The 21,957-nt window shown below is 48.3% G+C and overlaps 1 protein-coding gene across 1 annotated transcript in view; it reads left to right on the top strand.

Annotated features, from left to right (window-relative positions):
* KCNJ4 (potassium inwardly rectifying channel subfamily J member 4) overlaps positions 1-21,957 on the top strand; it is a 339,135-nt gene that overhangs the window by 142,565 nt on the left and 174,613 nt on the right. The window lies entirely within an intron of this gene.

The raw sequence follows: 21,957 nt of genomic DNA, 5'->3' as shown, positions 1-21,957 counted from the left end.
AGGGCCACAGAAACGTTACTTAGGGCCACAGAAACGTTACTTAGGGCTACAGAAACCTTACTTAGGGCCACAGAAACGTTACTGAGGGACACAGAATTGTTACTGAGGGACACAGAATTGTTACTGAGGGACACAGAATTGTTACTCAGGGACACAGAATTGTTACTCAGGGACAGACACAGAATTGTTACTCAGGGACAGACACAGAATTGTTACTGAGGGACACAGAATTGTTACTGAGGGACACAGAATTGTTACTGAGGGACACAGAACTGTTACTTAGGGCCAGAGAAACGTTACTCAGGGACACAGAATTGTTACTCAGGGACAGACACAGAATTGTTACTGAGGGACACAGAATTGTTACTCAGGGACAGACACAGAATTGTTACTCAGGGACAGACACAGAATTGTTACTGAGGGACACAGAATTGTTACTGAGGGACACAGAATTGTTACTCAGGGACACAGAATTGTTACTCAGGGACAGACACAGAATTGTTACTGAGGGCCACAGAACTGTTACTGAGGGCCACAGAACTGTTACTTAGGGCCACAGAAACGTTACTAAGGGACACAGAATTGTTACTGAGGGACAGACACAGAATTGTTACTGAGGGACAGACACAGAATTGTTACTGAGGGACAGACACAGAATTGTTACTGAGGGACACAGAATTGTTGCTGAGGGACACAGAATTGTTACTGAGGGATACAGAATTGTTACTGAGGAACACAGAACCGTTACTTAGGGCCACAGAATTGTTACTCAGGGCCACAGAAACGTTACTTAGGGCCACAGAAACGTTACTTAGGGCTACAGAAACGTTACTTAGGGCTACAGAAACCTTACTTAGGGCCACAGAAATGTTACTTAGGGCCACAGAAACGTTACTTAGGGCTACAGAAACGTTACTTAGAGCCACAGAAACGTTACTTAGGGCCACAGAAACGTTACTTAGGGCCACAGAATCGTTACTTAGGGCCACAGAATCGTTACTTAGGGCCACAGAAACGTTACTTAGGGACACAGAAACGTTACTTAGGGACACAGAAACGTTACTTAGGGACACAGAATTGTTACTCAGGGACAGACACAGAATTGTTACTGAGGGACACACACAGAATTGTTACTGAGGGCCACAGAACCGTTACTTAGGGCCACAGAAACGTTACTTAGGGCCACAGAATTGTTACTTAGGGACAGACACAGAATTGTTACTGAGGGACACAGAACCGTTACTTAGGGCCACAGAATTGTTACTCAGGGCCACAGAAACGTTACTTAGGGCAACAGAAACGTTACTTAGGGCTACAGAAACCTTACTTAGGGCCACAGAAACGTTACTGAGGGCCACAGAATTGTTACTGAGGGACACAGAATTGTTACTGAGGGACACAGAATTGTTACTCAGGGACAGACACAGAATTGTTACTCAGGGACAGACACAGAATTGTTACTGAGGGACACAGAATTGTTACTGAGGGACACAGAATTGTTACTGAGGGACACAGAACTGTTACTTAGGGCCAGAGAAACGTTACTCAGGGACACAGAATTGTTACTCAGGGACAGACACAGAATTGTTACTCAGGGACAGACACAGAATTGTTACTGAGGGACACAGAATTGTTACTGAGGGACACAGAATTGTTACTGATGGACACAGAATTGTTACTGAGGGACACAGAATTGTTACTCAGGGACACAGAATTGTTACTGAGGGACAGACACAGAATTGTTACTGAGGGACAGACACAGAATTGTTACTGAGGGACAGACACAGAATTGTTACTGAGGGACACAGAATTGTTGCTGAGGGACACAGAATTGTTACTGAGGGATACAGAATTGTTACTGAGGAACACAGAACCGTTACTTAGGGCCACAGAATTGTTACTCAGGGCCACAGAAACGTTACTTAGGGCCACAGAAACGTTACTTAGGGCTACAGAAACGTTACTTAGGGCTACAGAAACCTTACTTAGGGCCACAGAAATGTTACTTAGGGCCACAGAAACGTTACTTAGGGCTACAGAAACGTTACTTAGAGCCACAGAAACGTTACTTAGGGCCACAGAAACGTTACTTAGGGCCACAGAATCGTTACTTAGGGCCACAGAATCGTTACTTAGGGCCACAGAAACGTTACTTAGGGACACAGAAACGTTACTTAGGGACACAGAAACGTTACTTAGGGACACAGAATTGTTACTCAGGGACAGACACAGAATTGTTACTGAGGGACACACACAGAATTGTTACTGAGGGCCACAGAACCGTTACTTAGGGCCACAGAAACGTTACTTAGGGCCACAGAATTGTTACTTAGGGACAGACACAGAATTGTTACTGAGGGACACAGAACCGTTACTTAGGGCCACAGAATTGTTACTCAGGGCCACAGAAACGTTACTTAGGGCAACAGAAACGTTACTTAGGGCTACAGAAACCTTACTTAGGGCCACAGAAACGTTACTGAGGGCCACAGAATTGTTACTGAGGGACACAGAATTGTTACTGAGGGACACAGAATTGTTACTCAGGGACAGACACAGAATTGTTACTCAGGGACAGACACAGAATTGTTACTGAGGGACACAGAATTGTTACTGAGGGACACAGAATTGTTACTGAGGGACACAGAACTGTTACTTAGGGCCAGAGAAACGTTACTCAGGGACACAGAATTGTTACTCAGGGACAGACACAGAATTGTTACTCAGGGACAGACACAGAATTGTTACTGAGGGACACAGAATTGTTACTGAGGGACACAGAATTGTTACTGATGGACACAGAATTGTTACTGAGGGACACAGAATTGTTACTCAGGGACACAGAATTGTTACTCAGGGACACAGAATTGTTACTCAGGGACACAGAATTGTTACTCAGGGACAGACACAGAATTGTTACTGAGGGCCACAGAACTGTTACTGAGGGCCACAGAAACGTTACTAAGGGACACAGAATTGTTACTGAGGGACAGACACAGAATTGTTACTGAGGGACAGACACAGAATTGTTACTGAGGGACACAGAATTGTTGCTGAGGGACACAGAATTGTTACTGAGGGATACAGAATTGTTACTGAGCAACACAGAACCGTTACTTAGGGCCACAGAATTGTTACTCAGGGCCACAGAAACGTTACTTAGGGCCACAGAAACGTTACTTAGGGCTACAGAAACGTTACTTAGGGCTACAGAAACCTTACTTAGGGCCACAGAAACGTTACTTAGGGCCACAGAAACGTTACTTAGGGCCACAGAATTGTTACTGAGGGACACAGAATTGTTACTGAGGGACACAGAATTGTTACTCAGGGACAGACACAGAATTGTTACTCAGGGACAGACACAGAATTGTTACTGAGGGACACAGAATTGTTACTGAGGGATACAGAATTGTTACTGAGGGACACAGAACTGTTACTTAGGGCCAGAGAAACGTTACTCAGGGACACAGAATTGTTACTCAGGGACAGACACAGAATTGTTACTGAGGGACACAGAATTGTTACTCAGGGACAGACACAGAATTGTTACTCAGGGACAGACACAGAATTGTTACTGAGGGACACAGAATTGTTACTGAGGGACACAGAATTGTTACTGAGGGACACAGAATTGTTACTCAGGGACACAGAATTGTTACTCAGGGACACAGAATTGTTACTCAGGGACAGACACAGAATTGTTACTGAGGGCCACAGAACTGTTACTGAGGGCCACAGAACTGTTACTTAGGGCCACAGAAACGTTACTAAGGGACACAGAATTGTTACTGAGGGACAGACACAGAATTGTTACTGAGGGACAGACACAGAATTGTTACTGAGGGACAGACACAGAATTGTTACTGAGGGACACAGAATTGTTGCTGAGGGACACAGAATTGTTACTGAGGGATACAGAATTGTTACTGAGGAACACAGAACCGTTACTTAGGGCCACAGAATTGTTACTCAGGGCCACAGAAACGTTACTTAGGGCCACAGAAACGTTACTTAGGGCTACAGAAACGTTACTTAGGGCTACAGAAACCTTACTTAGGGCCACAGAAATGTTACTTAGGGCCACAGAAACGTTACTTAGGGCTACAGAAACGTTACTTAGAGCCACAGAAACGTTACTTAGGGCCACAGAAACGTTACTTAGGGCCACAGAATCGTTACTTAGGGCCACAGAATCGTTACTTAGGGCCACAGAAACGTTACTTAGGGACACAGAAACGTTACTTAGGGACACAGAAACGTTACTTAGGGACACAGAATTGTTACTCAGGGACAGACACAGAATTGTTACTGAGGGACACACACAGAATTGTTACTGAGGGCCACAGAACCGTTACTTAGGGCCACAGAAACGTTACTTAGGGCCACAGAATTGTTACTTAGGGACAGACACAGAATTGTTACTGAGGGACACAGAACCGTTACTTAGGGCCACAGAATTGTTACTCAGGGCCACAGAAACGTTACTTAGGGCAACAGAAACGTTACTTAGGGCTACAGAAACCTTACTTAGGGCCACAGAAACGTTACTGAGGGCCACAGAATTGTTACTGAGGGACACAGAATTGTTACTGAGGGACACAGAATTGTTACTCAGGGACAGACACAGAATTGTTACTCAGGGACAGACACAGAATTGTTACTGAGGGACACAGAATTGTTACTGAGGGACACAGAATTGTTACTGAGGGACACAGAACTGTTACTTAGGGCCAGAGAAACGTTACTCAGGGACACAGAATTGTTACTCAGGGACAGACACAGAATTGTTACTCAGGGACAGACACAGAATTGTTACTGAGGGACACAGAATTGTTACTGAGGGACACAGAATTGTTACTGATGGACACAGAATTGTTACTGAGGGACACAGAATTGTTACTCAGGGACACAGAATTGTTACTCAGGGACACAGAATTGTTACTCAGGGACACAGAATTGTTACTCAGGGACAGACACAGAATTGTTACTGAGGGCCACAGAACTGTTACTGAGGGCCACAGAAACGTTACTAAGGGACACAGAATTGTTACTGAGGGACAGACACAGAATTGTTACTGAGGGACAGACACAGAATTGTTACTGAGGGACACAGAATTGTTGCTGAGGGACACAGAATTGTTACTGAGGGATACAGAATTGTTACTGAGCAACACAGAACCGTTACTTAGGGCCACAGAATTGTTACTCAGGGCCACAGAAACGTTACTTAGGGCCACAGAAACGTTACTTAGGGCTACAGAAACGTTACTTAGGGCTACAGAAACCTTACTTAGGGCCACAGAAACGTTACTTAGGGCCACAGAAACGTTACTTAGGGCCACAGAATTGTTACTGAGGGACACAGAATTGTTACTGAGGGACACAGAATTGTTACTCAGGGACAGACACAGAATTGTTACTCAGGGACAGACACAGAATTGTTACTGAGGGACACAGAATTGTTACTGAGGGATACAGAATTGTTACTGAGGGACACAGAACTGTTACTTAGGGCCAGAGAAACGTTACTCAGGGACACAGAATTGTTACTCAGGGACAGACACAGAATTGTTACTGAGGGACACAGAATTGTTACTCAGGGACAGACACAGAATTGTTACTCAGGGACAGACACAGAATTGTTACTCAGGGACAGACACAGAATTGTTACTGATGGACACAGAATTGTTACTGATGGACACAGAATTGTTACTGAGGGACACAGAATTGTTACTCAGGGACACAGAATTGTTACTCAGGGACACAGAATTGTTACTCAGGGACAGACACAGAATTGTTACTGAGGGCCACAGAACTGTTACTGAGGGCCACAGAACTGTTACTTAGGGCCACAGAAACGTTACTAAGGGACACAGAATTGTTACTGAGGGACAGACACAGAATTGTTTCTGAGGGACAGACACAGAATTGTTACTGAGGGACACAGAATTGTTGCTGAGGGACACAGAATTGTTACTGAGGGATACAGAATTGTTACTGAGGAACACAGAACCGTTACTTAGGGCCACAGAATTGTTACTCAGGGCCACAGAAACGTTACTTAGGGCCACAGAAACGTTACTTAGGGCTACAGAAACGTTACTTAGGGCTACAGAAACGTTACTTAGGGCCACAGAAACGTTACTTAGGGCCACAGAAACGTTACTTAGGGCCACAGAATCGTTACTTAGGGCCACAGAATCGTTACTTAGGGACACAGAAACGTTACTTAGGGACACAGAAACGTTACTTAGGGACACAGAAACGTTACTTAGGGACACAGAATTGTTACTCAGGGACAGACACAGAATTGTTACTGAGGGACACACACAGAATTGTTACTGAGGGCCACAGAACCGTTACTTAGGGCCACAGAAACGTTACTTAGGGCCACAGAATTGTTACTTAGGGACAGACACAGAATTGTTACTGAGGGACACAGAACCGTTACTTAGGGCCACAGAATTGTTACTCAGGGCCACAGAAACGTTACTTAGGGCCACAGAAACGTTACTTAGGGCCACAGAAACGTTACTGAGGGACACAGAATTGTTACTGAGGGACACAGAATTGTTACTGAGGGACACAGAATTGTTACTGAGGGACACAGAATTGTTACTCAGGGACAGACACAGAATTGTTACTCAGGGACAGACACAGAATTGTTACTGAGGGACACAGAATTGTTACTGAGGGACACAGAATTGTTACTGAGGGACACAGAATTGTTACTGAGGGACACAGAACTGTTACTTAGGGCCAGAGAAACGTTACTCAGGGACACAGAATTGTTACTCAGGGACAGACACAGAATTGTTACTGAGGGACACAGAATTGTTACTCAGGGACAGACACAGAATTGTTACTCAGGGACAGACACAGAATTGTTACTCAGGGACAGACACAGAATTGTTACTCAGGGACAGACACAGAATTGTTACTGAGGGACACAGAATTGTTACTGATGGACACAGAATTGTTACTGAGGGACACAGAACTGTTACTTAGGGCCAGAGAAACGTTACTCAGGGACACAGAATTGTTACTCAGGGACAGACACAGAATTGTTACTGAGGGACACAGAATTGTTACTCAGGGACAGACACAGAATTGTTACTGAAGGACACAGAATTGTTACTGATGGACACAGAATTGTTACTCAGGGACACAGAATTGTTACTCAGGGACACAGAATTGTTACTCAGGGACACAGAATTCTTACTCAGGGACAGACACAGAATTGTTACTGAGGGACACAGAATTGTTACTGAGGGACACAGAATTGTTACTGAGGGACACAGAATTGTTACTGAGGGACAGACACAGAATTGTTACTCAGGGACAGACACAGAATTGTTACTCAGGGACAGACACAGAATTGTTACTGAGGGACACAGAATTGTTACTGAGGGACACAGAATTGTTACTGAGGGACACAGAATTGTTACTCAGGGACAGACACAGAATTGTTACTGAGGGACACAGAATTGTTACTGAGGGCCACAGAAACGTTACTCAGGGACACAGAATTGTTACTCAAGGACAGACACAGAATTGTTACTCAGGGACACAGAATCGTTTAATTAAAGAGTATGTCAGACAACATGCAGAGGAGTGGCAGAGGAGGCAATGTTTTAGGAGCGAGCAGACGTGGCAGCAGAGGAAGGGGTCGAGGCAGCACTATTCGCAGCCAGAGGCCAGTGCTCCCGGTGTCATACAGCGGTCGTGTCTCCACCGACAACCCTGCCGTCATTGATTGGTTGGCTCGGTCGTCTTCCTCTTCCCAGGTCACCTCTGACACCTACAGCCAACGTTCGGTGGGTACGTCAGACACAACTGTTAGTTGGCATGGCCCGAGAGCAAGCCCACTGAAATCACGTGTCCTCTACCTGCCCCTGTCCTTTGGTGTTCCCTCACCAAGCGAAGTATCGCATGCTGTGGGCTCAGCCCCACTGTACAGTGAGGAAGAGCTAACAGAGGGCGGTCAGGAACGGGGGGAGACATCCGCCTCTTCAGCAGCCAGGCGAAGAAGTAGTGGCGAGGAGAGTGGCTCGGTAGCCGGTCTAGAGACAGGTCTGTCTCCTGACCCACTCGCAGCCGAGGGGGCTAGTAGTGAGGCGGAGACCCTAATTGATGATGATGAGGCTGATCGCACTTGGCAGCCTCGTCGTCATCAGGCTATTGCTTCCGCATCATCAGGAGAAGAGGGTGGCAGCTTGGCAGCGAGCAAAACAGTCGGTGGGTTGCCCAGGAGGCAGCAGGGTCGCAGTAGTGTCAGTGGAGGCAAACGGCCACGGAGTACAGCACCAGCTCCACTGCAGCCTACCACCACGGCCAGTAGTGGTGCCGGTGTGCACGGAGGAAGCAGCAGTCAGCCAGTGAGGAGTATCGGGGGCAAAGTTTCCTACTCGGCGGTGTGGCAATTTTTTGTCAAGCCGCCCGAGGAAGTAAACGTAGCCGTATGTCGACTATGTGGCCAGAAAGTCAAGCGTGGCCAGGGGGCCCATGTTGGGACTACAGCGTTGCGTCAGCATATGCAGCGTCGCCATTTGGTGGCCTGGGAAAACCGTGATAAAGATACGGCGGTTCTGCCCGCCCCAGCCCCCGCTCCATCACCCGCTCCGTTACTTGCTCCGTCACCCGACGTCAATCGCCCTCTATCAGCCAGTCAAGGCTCCAACACCTCTGCTGAGGGGAGTTGTCGCTCGTTGCCATCTTCCGCTCGTTCAGATGCTCCTTCTCCTGCTACTCCTCTTCACGGATTCCGTCAGCAGTCTTTCTTGGAATCCGTTTCCAAGAGACAACAGTTTGCGAGCACGCACCCGACGGTGCAAAAGCTGAACGTCCTCCTGTCCAAGTTGCTGGTGCTGCAGTCCCTCCCTTTCCAAGTGGTGGACTCAGCACCTTTCCGAGAAATGATGGCTTGTGCCGCGGTGGAGAGTGCCAAGCCGTCATTTCTTCGCCAAAAAGGCAGTGCCAGCCCTGCATTCACATGTAGAAGAGATGGTGGGCCAGTCTTTGAGCATGTCGGTCTCTGCCAAAGTGCACGGCAGCGCCGACGTGTGGAGCTGTAACTACGGTCAGGGACAGTACATGTCATTTACGGCCCACTGGGTGAACGTGGTGCCGTCACAGCCGCACCAGCAACTTGGACAGGTCACGCCGCTTTTGCCTCCACGTTTGCACGTCCTTGGTCCACAAAAGATGTCCGCCTCTACCACCTCTTCTTCCGCCGTGTCCTCAGCCGCCACCCCCGTGCCAAGTCCCATTACCCGACCGGCATATCACATGTGCAGGGCGCAACGGTGTCACGCTGTGCTGCACCTGGTATGCCTTGGCGAACGTAGTCACACAGGGGAGGAACTTCTGAGTGTAATGAACAGAGAAATCGACAGATGGCTGTGTCCGCGCAAACTGAAAATCGGAACCATGTTGACCGACAACGGAAAGAACATGGTGTCTGCTCTGCGTCAAGGAAGGTTGTGCCATGCACCATGCATGGCTCACGTGTTCAATCTGGTTGTCAAGCGGTTCCTAAAATCCACCATCCCACTGCAAGACATCCTTAAAATGTCACGTAAACTTTGCATGCATTTCAGCCATTCCTACACCGCAAAGCACACCCTCTTTGAGCTTCAGCGGCAGAACGGAATTCCACAGCATCGCCTGATCTGCGACGTTGCAACAAGGTGGAATTCAACCCTACACATGTTAGACCGCCTTTACGAACAGCGAAAGGCCATCACCGATTTCCTGATGTTACAAGCGGATAAAGGTACTCCCCTGTGTAACTTCGATGTCAGCCATTGGCAGCTCATGCGTGACACCTGCCGCTTGCTCAGGCCCTTTGAGGAGGCCACGCTATTCGTGAGTCGGCAGGACTATGGGATGAACGACGTCATTCCTCTGTTGCACGTCCTGGAACAAATGCTGTTAACAATGGCTGGTCAGGGTGCGGTAGACGTGGCGCACAGATCTCAACGCCACATGACCCCTGTGGGGGCAGGACAGGAAGAAGAGGAGGAGGTAGAGGAGGACATTTGTGCTCAGGAATTATTGAGTGAAATGGGTGGTTTTTCCACTCAGCGGACAGGAGTGGAGGAGCAGGAGCATCTGGTAGAGGAGGAGGAGGAGGAGACAGAGGACCCAGACGCACTGTGGCAGTATGCTGTGGAGATGGAGGCAGGGAGTCCCTCGCATTCTTTGGCACAAATGGCCCATAGCATGCTCGGTTGCTTGCGTAGCGACAGCCAAATAATAACCATCAGACAGAGGGATGACTTTTGGCTGTCCACCTTGTTGGACCCTCGCTACCGTTCAAAAATGGTGGCCTTTTTCACACCTGCTGAGAGGGAGGCCAAAATAACGTACTATAAAAACCACCTATGTAGTCAGTTGGTCTCTGCCTTTGTGCGCCAACGTCCATCCTCAGACACTGCGGGCCCTGTGCGCTCGCGTTCCGCTGCCATGGCAGCAGGGGAGGGGTGGGGTGGTAGGAGCAGTGGTAGCTCCACCAGCAGCGGCTGCCTCAGTCTGCAGTCGATGATGAGTAGCTTTCTTCACCAGTGCAGTGAGGAAACTACTAACCAGCCGCAGCAGCAGCAGCAGCATCAGGTGGACCTGGAGCAGGAGCTCAAACAACAGGCTTGGGCCTACTTGGACAGCACCCTGCCAACCGAGGTAGACAATCCCCTTGACTACTGGGCAACGAAACTTGACCTTTGGCCCCAACTAGCTGAATTTGCCCTTGAAAGGCTGTCATGCCCGGCCAGTAGCGTGGCATCGGAGCGCGTGTTTAGTGCGGCAGGAGGTATTGTAACTCCGCGGAGGACACGATTGTCCACCCAAAGTGTGGAGAGACTCACGTTTGTGAAAATGAATCAGGCGTGGATTAGTCTGGATTTCAAACCACCAGTTCCTGACACAACTGACTAAATCCGCCATGAATCATGCCCCTGCCATGTGCCACTTTCAGGTCTCCTCACACTGCTGGTGTGTTCCATTTTTTGTCATAGGGTGCTGGCAGATTACGGGCCTCCCATAGCTGCTGCCAGGCCCCTAATCTGCCATGGGCCCCTATACCGCCTCCTCATGCTGCTGCCAAGTCCAGAGTCTCTCATGGGTCCCTGTACGGCGTCCCATTGCTGCTGTCTCCATCGCCACACTCTGCCATGTGCCACTTTCAGGTCTCCTCACACTGCTGGTGTGTTCAATTTTTTGTCATAGGGTGCTGGCAGATTACGGGCCTCCCATAGCTGCTGCCAGGCCCCTAATCTGCCATGGGCCCCTATACTGCCTCCTCATGCTGCTGCCAAGTCCAGAGTCTCTCATGGGTCCCTGTACGGCGTCCCATTGCTGCTGTCTCCATCGCCACACTCTGCCATGTGCCACTTTCAGGTCTCCTCACACACTGCTGGTGTGTTCAATTTTTTGACATAGGGTGCTGGCAGATTACGGGCCTCCCATAGCTGCTGCCAGGCCCCTAATCTGCCATGGGCCCCTGTACCGCCTCCTCATGCTGCTGCCAGGTCCACAGTGTCTCATGCCATGTGCCACTTTCAGGTCTCCTCACACTGCTGGTGTGTTCAATTTTTTGACATAGGGTGCTGGCAGATTACGGGCCTCCCATAGCTGCTGCCAGGCCCCTAATCTGCCATGGGCCCCTATACCGCCTCCTCATGCTGCTGCCAAGTCCAGAGTCTCTCATGGGTCCCTGTACGGCGTCCCATTGCTGCTGTCTCCATCGCCACACTCTGCTATGTGCCACTTTCAGGTCTCCTCACACACTGCTGGTGTGTTCAATTTTTTGACATAGGGTGCTGGCAGATTAGGGGCCTCCCATAGCTGCTGCCAGGCCCCTAATCTGCCATGGGCCCCTGTACCGCCTCCTCATGCTGCTGCCAGGTCCACAGTGTCTCATGCCATGTGCCACTTTCAGGTCTCCTCACACTGCTGGTGTGTTCAATTTTTTGTCATAGGGTGCTGGCAGATTACGGGCCTCCCATAGCTGCTGCCAGGCCCCTAATCTGCCATGGGCCCCTATACCGCCTCCTCATGCTGCTGCCAAGTCCAGAGTCTCTCATGGGTCCCTGTACGGCGTCCCATTGCTGCTGTCTCCATCGCCACACTCTGCCATGTGCCACTTTCAGGTCTCCTCACACTGCTGGTGTGTTCAATTTTTTGACATAGGGTGCTGGCAGATTAGGGGCCTCCCATAGCTGCTGCCAGGCCCCTAATCTGCCATGGGCCCCTGTACCACCTCCTCATGCTGCTGCCAGGTCCACAGTGTCTCATGCCATGTGCCACTTTCAGGTCTCCTCACACTGCTGGTGTGTTCAATTATTTGACATAGGGTGCTGGCAGATTACGGGCCTCCCATAGCTGCTGCCAGGCCCCTAATCTGCCATGGGCCCCTGTACCACCTCCTCATGCTGCTGCCAGGTCCACAGTGTCTCATGCCATGTGCCACTTTCAGGTCTCCTCACACTGCTGGTGTGTTCAATTATTTGACATAGGGTGCTGGCAGATTACGGGCCTCCCATAGCTGCTGCCAGGCCCCTAATCTGCCATGGGCCCCTATACCGCCTCCTCATGCTGCTGCCAAGTCCAGAGTCTCTCATGGGTCCCTGTACGGCGTCCCATTGCTGCTGTCTCCATCGCCACACTCTGCTATGTGCCACTTTCAGGTCTCCTCACACACTGCTGGTGTGTTCAATTTTTTGACATAGGGTGCTGGCAGATTAGGGGCCTCCCATAGCTGCTGCCAGGCCCCTAATCTGCCATGGGCCCCTGTACCGCCTCCTCATGCTGCTGCCAGGTCCACAGTGTCTCATGCCATGTGCCACTTTCAGGTCTCCTCACACTGCTGGTGTGTTCAATTTTTTGTCATAGGGTGCTGGCAGATTACGGGCCTCCCATAGCTGCTGCCAGGCCCCTAATCTGCCATGGGCCCCTATACCGCCTCCTCATGCTGCTGCCAAGTCCAGAGTCTCTCATGGGTCCCTGTACGGCGTCCCATTGCTGCTGTCTCCATCGCCACACTCTGCCATGTGCCACTTTCAGGTCTCCTCACACACTGCTGGTGTGTTCAATTTTTTGACATAGGGTGCTGGCAGATTACGGGCCTCCCATAGCTGCTGCCAGGCCCCTAATCTGCCATGGGCCCCTGTACCGCCTCCTCATGCTGCTGCCAGGTCCACAGTGTCTCATGCCATGTGCCACTTTCAGGTCTCCTCACACTGCTGGTGTGTTCAATTTTTTGTCATAGGGTGCTGGCAGATTACGGGCTTCCCATAGCTGCTGCCAGGCCCCTAATCTGCCATGGGCCCCTGTACCGCCTCCTCATGCTGCTGCCAGGTCCACAGTGTCTCATGCCATGTGCCACTTTCAGGTCTCCTCACACTGCTGGTGTGTTCAATTTTTTGACATAGGGTGCTGGCAGATTACGGGCCCCCCATAGCTGCTGCCAGGCCCCTAATCTGCCATGGGCCCCTGTACCGCCTCCTCATGCTGCTGCCAGGTCCACAGTGTCTCATGCCATGTGCCACTTTCAGGTCTCCTCACACTGCTGGTGTGTTCAATTTTTTGTCATAGGGTGCTGGCAGATTACGGGCCTCCCATAGCTGCTGCCAGGCCCCTAATCTGCCATGGGCCCCTATACCGCCTCCTCATGCTGCTGCCAAGTCCAGAGTCTCTCATGGGTCCCTGTACGGCGTCCCATTGCTGCTGTCTCCATCGCCACACTCTGCTATGTGCCACTTTCAGGTCTCCTCACACACTGCTGGTGTGTTCAATTTTTTGACATAGGGTGCTGGCAGATTAGGGGCCTCCCATAGCTGCTGCCAGGCCCGTAATCTGCCATGGGCCCCTGTACCGCCTCCTCATGCTGCTGCCAGGTCCACAGTGTCTCATGCCATGTGCCACTTTCAGGTCTCCTCACACTGCTGGTGTGTTCAATTTTTTGTCATAGGGTGCTGGCAGATTACGGGCCTCCCATAGCTGCTCCCAGGCCCCTAATCTGCCATGGGCCCCTATACCGCCTCCTCATGCTGCTGCCAAGTCCAGAGTCTCTCATGGGTCCCTGTACGGCGTCCCATTGCTGCTGTCTCCATCGCCACACTCTGCCATGTGCCACTTTCAGGTCTCCTCACACACTGCTGGTGTGTTCAATTTTTTGACATAGGGTGCTGGTAGATTACGGGCCTCCCATAGCTGCTGCCAGTCCCCTAATCTGCCATGGGCCCCTGTACCGCCTCCTCATGCTGCTGCCAGGTCCACAGTGTCTCATGCCATGTGCCACTTTCAGGTCTCCTCACACTGCTGGTGTGTTCAATGTTTTGTCATAGGGTGCTGGCAGATTACGGGCCTCCCATAGCTGCTGCCAGGCCCCTAATCTGCCATGGGCCCCTATACCGCCTCCTCATGCTGCTGCCAATTCCACAGTGTCTCATGCCATGTGCCACTTTCAGGTCTCCTCACACTGCTGGTGTGTTCAATTTTTTGACATAGGGTGCTGGCAGATTACGGGCCTCCCATAGCTGCTGCCAGGCCCCTAATCTGCCATGGGCCCCTGTACCACCTCCTCATGCTGCTGCCAGGTCCACAGTGTCTCATGCCATGTGCCACTTTCAGGTCTCCTCACACTGCTGGTGTGTTCAATTTTTTGACATAGGGTGCTGGCAGATTACGGGCCTCCCATAGCTGCTGCCAGGCCCCTAATCTGCCATGGGCCCCTATACCGCCTCCTCATGCTGCTGCCAAGTCCAGAGTCTCTCATGGGTCCCTGTACGGCGTCCCATTGCTGCTGTCTCCATCGCCACACTCTGCCATGTGCCACTTTCAGGTCTCCTCACACACTGCTGGTGTGTTCAATTTTTTGACATAGGGTGCTGGTAGATTACGGGCCTCCCATAGCTGCTGCCAGGCCCCTAATCTGCCATGGGCCCCTGTATTGCCTCCTCATGCTGCTGCCAGGTCCACAGTGTCTCATGCCATGTGCCACTTTCAGGTCTCCTCATACTGCTGGTGTGTTCAATTTTTTGACATAGGGTGCTGGCAGATTACGGGCCTCCCATAGCTGCTGCCAGGCCCCTAATCTGCCATGGGCCCCTGTACCGCCTCCTCATGCTGCTGCCAGGTCCACAGTGTCTCATGCCATGTGCCACTTTCAGATCTCCTCACACTCCTGGTGTGTTCAATTTTTTGACATAGGGTGCTGGCAGATTACGGGCCTCCCATAGCTGCTGCCAGGCCCCTAATCTGCCATGGGCCCCTGTACCGCCTCCTCATGCTGCTGCCAGGTCCACAGTGTCTCATGCCATGTGCCACTTTCAGGTCTCCTCACACTGCTGGTGTGTTCAATTTTTTGACATAGGGTGCTGGCAGATTACGGGCCTCCCATAGCTGCTGCCAGGCCCCTAATCTGCCATGGGCCCCTATACCGCCTCCTCATGCTGCTGCCAAGTCCAGAGTCTCTCATGGGTCCCTGTACAGCGTCCCATTGCTGCTGTCTCCATCGCCACACTCTGCCATGTGCCACTTTCAGGTCTCCTCACACTGCTGGTGTGTTCAATTTTTTGTCATAGGGTGCTGGCAGATTACGGGCCTCCCATTGCTGCAGCCAGGCCCGTAATCTGCCATGGGCCCCTGTACCGCCTCTTCATGCTGCTGCCAGGTCCAGAGTGTGTCATGGGTCCATGTACGGCCTCCCATTGCTGCTGCCAGGAGGCAGCAGGGTCGCAGCAGTGTCAGTGGAGGCAAACGGCCACGGAGTAGAGCACGAGCTCCACTGCAGCCTACCACCACGGCCAGTAGTGGTGCCGGTGTGCACGGAGGAAGTAGCAGTCAGCCAGTGAGGAGTAGCGGGGGCAAAGTTTCCTACTCGGCGGTGTGGCAATTTTTCGTCAAGCCGCCCGAGAAAGTAAACGTAGCCGTATGTCGACTATGTGCCCAGAAAGTCAAGCGTGGCCAGGGGGCCCATGTTGGGACTACAGCGTTGCGTCAGCATATGCAGCGTCGCCATTCGGTGGCCTGGGAAAACCGTGATAAAGATACGGCGGTTCTGCTTGCCCCAGCCCAGGGTTCCATTTTGTCATAGGGTGCTGGCAGATTACGGGCCTCCCATTGCTGCTGCCAGGCCCGTAATCTGCCATGGGCCCCTGTACCGCCTCCTCATGCTGCTGCCAGGTCCAGAGTCTCTCATGGGTCCCTGTACGGCCTCCCATTGCTGCTGTCTCCATCGCCACACTCTGCCATGTGCCACTTTCAGGTCTCCTCACACACTGGTGGTGTGTTCCATTTTTTGTCATAGGGTGCTGGCAGATTACGGGCCTCCCATTGCTGCTGCCAGGCCCGTAATCTGCCATGGGCCCCCGTACCGACTCCTCATGCTGCTGCCAGGCCCGTAATCTGTCATGGGCCCCTGTTGTCGCTTGTTGGCATATTCCGCTCGTTCAGATGCTCCTTCTCCTGCTACTCCTCTTCACGGATTCCGTCAGCAGTCTTTCTTGGAATCCGTTTCCAAGAGACAACAGTTTGCGAGCACGCACCCGACGGTGCAGAAGCTGAACGTCCTCCTATCCAAGTTGCTGCTGCCAGGCTCGTAATCTGTCATGCGCCCCTGTACCGCCTCCTCATGCTGCTGCCAGGTCCAGAGTGTGTCATGGGCCCCCGTACCGACTCCTCATGCTGCTGCCAGGCCCGTAATCTGTCATGGGCCCCTGTACCGCCTCCTCATGCTGCTGCCAGGTCCAGAGTGTGTCATGGGTCCCTGTACGGCCTCCCATTGCTGCTGCCAGGCCCGTAATCTGCCATGGGCCCCCGTACCAACTCCTCATGCTGCTGCCAGGCCCGTAATCTGTCATGGGCCCCTGTACCGCCTCCTCATGCTGCTGCCAGGTCCAGAGTCTCTCATGGGTCCCTGTACGGCCTCCCATTGCTGCTGTCTCCATCGCCACACTCTGCCATGTGCCACTTTCAGGTCTCCTCACACTGCTGGTGGTTTCCATTTTTGTCATAGGGTGCTGTATGGCCTCCCATTGCTGCTGCCTCCACCGCCACACTGTGGCTCCACACTCTGGTCTTGGCCCCGTGACTGCCCAAATGAGTGAAGTGTGCGGTGATTCTAAGATCGACGGCACTCATCTGCATGTCATACTGACTGTCAGTATTATTTCTCTTCCCCAGCAGACTCCAAGGGCATTTAAATTAAAGGTACAGTGTTCTGCACTAATATAAAGGCTCTCTGAAGCCTAGAAACACCCTTTTATAAGTTAAATTCGCAGCGAATATATTCGACTCGAATTGAAATTTTTCCACGAATTCGCCGAATCAGTCGAATCGAATTTTTGAATACTTCGCTCATCTCTACTCGCCACCACACCAGCTTGTACTGCACTTATGGGATTCACCACATCGCCAAGTCATACTGCAGTGTTGGTATTATTATTATTATACAGGATTTATGGCGCCAACAGTTTGCTCAGCGCTACAATATAACGGGAGACAATACAGAACAATACAGTTCAATACAAGAGGGTTAGGAGGGCCTGATCCAGGGAGCTTACAATCTAAGAGATATGTGAAAGACCGGGATGTACTAGGCCACTAGTAGTCGCCAGGTCACCAAAAGGTAGCGTGGCACTAGTACTGGCACTCTGCTGCATATGAGAGTCATCAAAATTTACTGACAAGTGCTAACAGAGATCAGGCCTGATTCTGCAAACACTGCGGTTTTGTGTGTAATATATCAAGTGACACTGCACTTACTGGGGGAGAAGGGGGGGGTAAGCGTAGGGGCTAAACGCAGGTGCTGGCAGGTGTCGGGGCTGATCACGCTGCATTTTTGGAGACTAATGTGAACGCTGGTGTAGTGCTGATCTGATCAAAGATATTGATTCGTTCAGACACTATACTAGCAATGGAGGTTTATTGTGCATGAGCGTGTTCCTGGCAATCAAGGGGTTAAATGTGATGACTTGTGTACTGAAGGGCAATCTGACGCTATCTGGGCGGGGCGTGAACACCGTGGGAGCGCGAATCACGTATATATATGTGATTTTGTGCACCCATGCCGCCCTGTAGCAGTATTTCTGCTATATGTCGGTCAAGAAGCGGTTTGTGTTACGTTGCTGCTTTACTTTAACAGACAATTGCGCGGTCATGCAACACTGCACCCAGATTAAATTTACGTACTTTTTTTCCCACAAATTGAGCTTTCTATCGTTGGTATTTGATCGCCTGTGCGTTTTTACTTTTTGCGCTATAAAAAAAGGCTGGCAATTTTGAGAAAAAAAATATATTTTGGACTTTTTGCTATGAAACATGTCCAGTAAAAAATGTAAAAACAAATTTCGTCAAAAATTTCGGCCAAAATGTATTCTGTAACATGTCCTTGCTAAAAAAAATCCCAATACGTGTAAATTAATTGGTTAAAGTTATAGCGTTTACAAATGGCGGTATAGATACTTAGATAATTTTTTTTATACTAATAATGGCGGCAATCTGTGACTTATGGCGGCGATCAGCGACTTATGACGCTGATCAGCGACTTATGGCGGGACTGCGGCAGACATTCTGACATTGGGGGGAACTGACTTGGGGTCACTGACATCCCCAGTGACACCAATACAGTGATCAATGCAAACAAAAAAACACTGACACTGTACTAATGGCACTGGGGAGGAAGGGGTTAACTGTTTTTTAGGCAATGAAAGGGTTAACTGTGTGAGGGGACTGTTTTACTAGGGGGCGGGGTGAGTACTTCACAGGAACATGCTGATCCCGAGAGATAAACTCTTCTCTCAGGATTAGCGTGCTCGTAACTGACAGGGAGGAGAGCTGAAGTTACTGTCACTGTGCTCCCTGTCAGTGATTGCCGGTAATCGCTGGGACCCGGCGGGAAATGACTGGCCGGGATCCGGTGATTGACACCCGCGGCCGTGATCAGCGGCACAGGTATGGCGGTCGCGTGCGCCCCCCCGTTTTGCAGAATGATGTTTTGAATCGTCCTGCGCAGCGCTGCCTCCTTGCCACAGTATAAACACTGTGGCTGGTTGGCAACCAGTTAAGAACAAAATTTACCAAATATAATACTGACTCCAAATGTTTCTGCAAATAATTTCCCCTACTATTGAGGAAAGAGGCATAGGCATCTAGAAGTTGCCGAGAGTATGCTTTATGAAAAAGGTAGATCATTTAAAGTGTTACTAAACCCAGAACCCAGCATTCACTTTATCTGGTCTCCCACAGTACGCAGAACATAGGAATGCAATTATTTTAGTAAATAAAGACTGCTAAATACCTTTTCTCATCATCAGTTAGAGCAGTCTTGTGACTTCTATCAGTGTTTGGCCAAGCAGTGGTTAAAGCTTGTAGGAGGAGTTTTCATTCTGTTTTAGGAGGATGCAGAACCCCTGACCTCTGTCTGGATAGTGCTGATTGGCCCTGTGCTGATCACATGCACCCTCCCAAGAAAAAAAAATAAACTTCTCTAGCAATACACACCAAACAGAGCATGTGCAGAGTGACTCCACACAATATGTCTTATCAGGAGATAAGAGGGGGACACTAGAAGAAGGGGAGGATCAGAGAAGACAAGATCAAACAGTGGTTTTACTCAATGCAGAGGATTAACCCATAGGTTCCACAGTGAGTATAAGAAGCATGCTTTACTGCATATACAGACTGATTTTACTGTTTTGGGTTTACTAACACTGTCATTTCTTCACAAAATCTTTTAAATCCTCAAAATTGCATCAACATATTACATTTTCAGTAAGGTTTTGATTCCCTAACACTGTCATCCTTACTGGGGGTGTTTCCTTATTTTTATGCAATTTGGGCAAAGCATATAAAGTAGCAATCATTGATTTTAATTTAAGAGAAATTTAAATGCATCTTTGGATATCAATTACCACTGTAAAGCCTCAAAATGGTATATCCTCCAGTTCATGTAGCTATTTCAGGATGGGATCATACCTTAAAACTTGATACCCTTGTTAAGCTTCAAATTTGTGAAGAGGTCTAATACATCTATTAACATAAATATGCCAAGTGATGAATAAATACAAAATTCCCCTACCCTAAATTACAAACATAATCAATTCCAATTAAAGTCCAAAATATCAAAATTATATCCAATGTCCCTCTTATAAGATAAATACGTGTGTCCAAAATTCAGTCCAAGTGTAAAAACCTCTCAACCGCTTGCACAAACTTGATTACCTCAAAAACAAAACAAAACATACATAGTGCATTATCCTTTATAAATTACAATAACATGTGAGGTCACTCTGGTGATAATCACACAAGTGAGGAAAGAGAGAGAAAAAAAAAAAAATATATATATATATAGTATACAGTGAAAAACCGTGTATCTGAATCACTCTTCAGTGCTCCAAATCACACAACACAGTGTGCACTTCTAATAAAGTAAGGAGTGGGTACCCTTACCAATATCCAAGATAAATCTCGCCCTAATACCAGTCCCAAAGCTACATGATGAAATAAGCCCTCCTGCAGAGATCCACAAGGTTTATCCTGACTTCATAGCACCATATAGGTCCATCCACACTAGCACTTCAGATATATTTCCACCGTAAACGCCATCCAGATACCCATATAAAAGGAACAAGATAGTGTAATACTGCCACACACTAGAATCTGAAACTTTAATAGTACTGCTTACATTGAGATATCTTTAAAACCGCATATAAAATATGTAGTGAAACCTTTCTGCCATCCAGGAGAGTCCAAGTTCCTTGTATCAGCTCTTCTCCCCTATCCAAGATGGTCGCTGCTCCACTTCCGGTTCCTCGTATGCGTCTGATGTCATTTCCCTTTGACGCGTTTCATCATTGGACCTAATCATAAAGGGTACGATCGTCAGACAAGGAAGTTCTATTTATACTCCTCCCCTGCATGGCGCAGACACACCGACCTCCATATTTAGGAGGGGCAATGCCCATACCATCCGGAAGTCAATAACAGGAATCACAAAAGCGGCGGAATACCATATAACTATATACATAACAACCCTAAACCTCATTATATATTATTATCCAATTTCAAATAAAACCATAGTTATATAGTTATATACACATCAGCTGCTATAAACAAGATAATACAAATTACAAAATAAATTCTATATATATTATACAACAGTACTAAATTACACAAATAATGGAGACTAATTAATATTAGCTGTATGCAAATATCAATCCTAAACCCCAAAATACATGATCAAAACCATGATTATATGCAACTAAGCTAATATAAAAATATAAAAATTAAAAATTGAACACTACAAATTAATTTGATATGCACTATTATCCTCTAAAATTGCAATATTTATACAAATAGTGGGAACTCATTAATATCATATACATATGTGTAATTTAATCTTAGATCATGGGACCTAATTACTTAACACATTTATATGACCATATAACTACATTTATTAATAATAATTATAATTTCCTTGATCCTCAATAAAATTTAATTAAATTAAATCATACTAACATCAACTAATATAAAATAAATATAACATTAATTATGAATATACTGGTATACTCTAAAACCACCGTATTTATAAGAAATATTGAACTAATTAGTATTATTATTCCATATATACATTTAATTAAAATAATAATAACTCATAAATAATAATATATGTATATAAGATCTCAAATAATAGGACCTAAGTACTATCACATCTAATATGATCATAAATATATTATTATTAATAATTTCCTCAATCCATGGAAGGTCTATATCATAATATAAAATCTCTAAAATATTTATAATCTTTGATATTTAAAGATTCCTTTTTCTTATACTCTTATTATTCAATATTTATTTTTAAATAAATTAAATTAAAATAAATAAATTCAATTAAAATTACTATTCTTCATATTATAATCCCCTATCAACTCCAAGAAATAAATATACAAATAA

This window comes from Staurois parvus, unplaced genomic scaffold (genome assembly GCF_062004578.1).
Source record: "Staurois parvus isolate SC_StPar_1 unplaced genomic scaffold, SC_StPar_1.0 ptg000149l, whole genome shotgun sequence".
NCBI lineage: Eukaryota > Metazoa > Chordata > Amphibia > Anura > Ranidae > Staurois > Staurois parvus.
The sequence above is the reverse complement of the archived record's forward strand: the minus strand, read 5'-3'. Positions and strand labels throughout refer to the sequence as shown.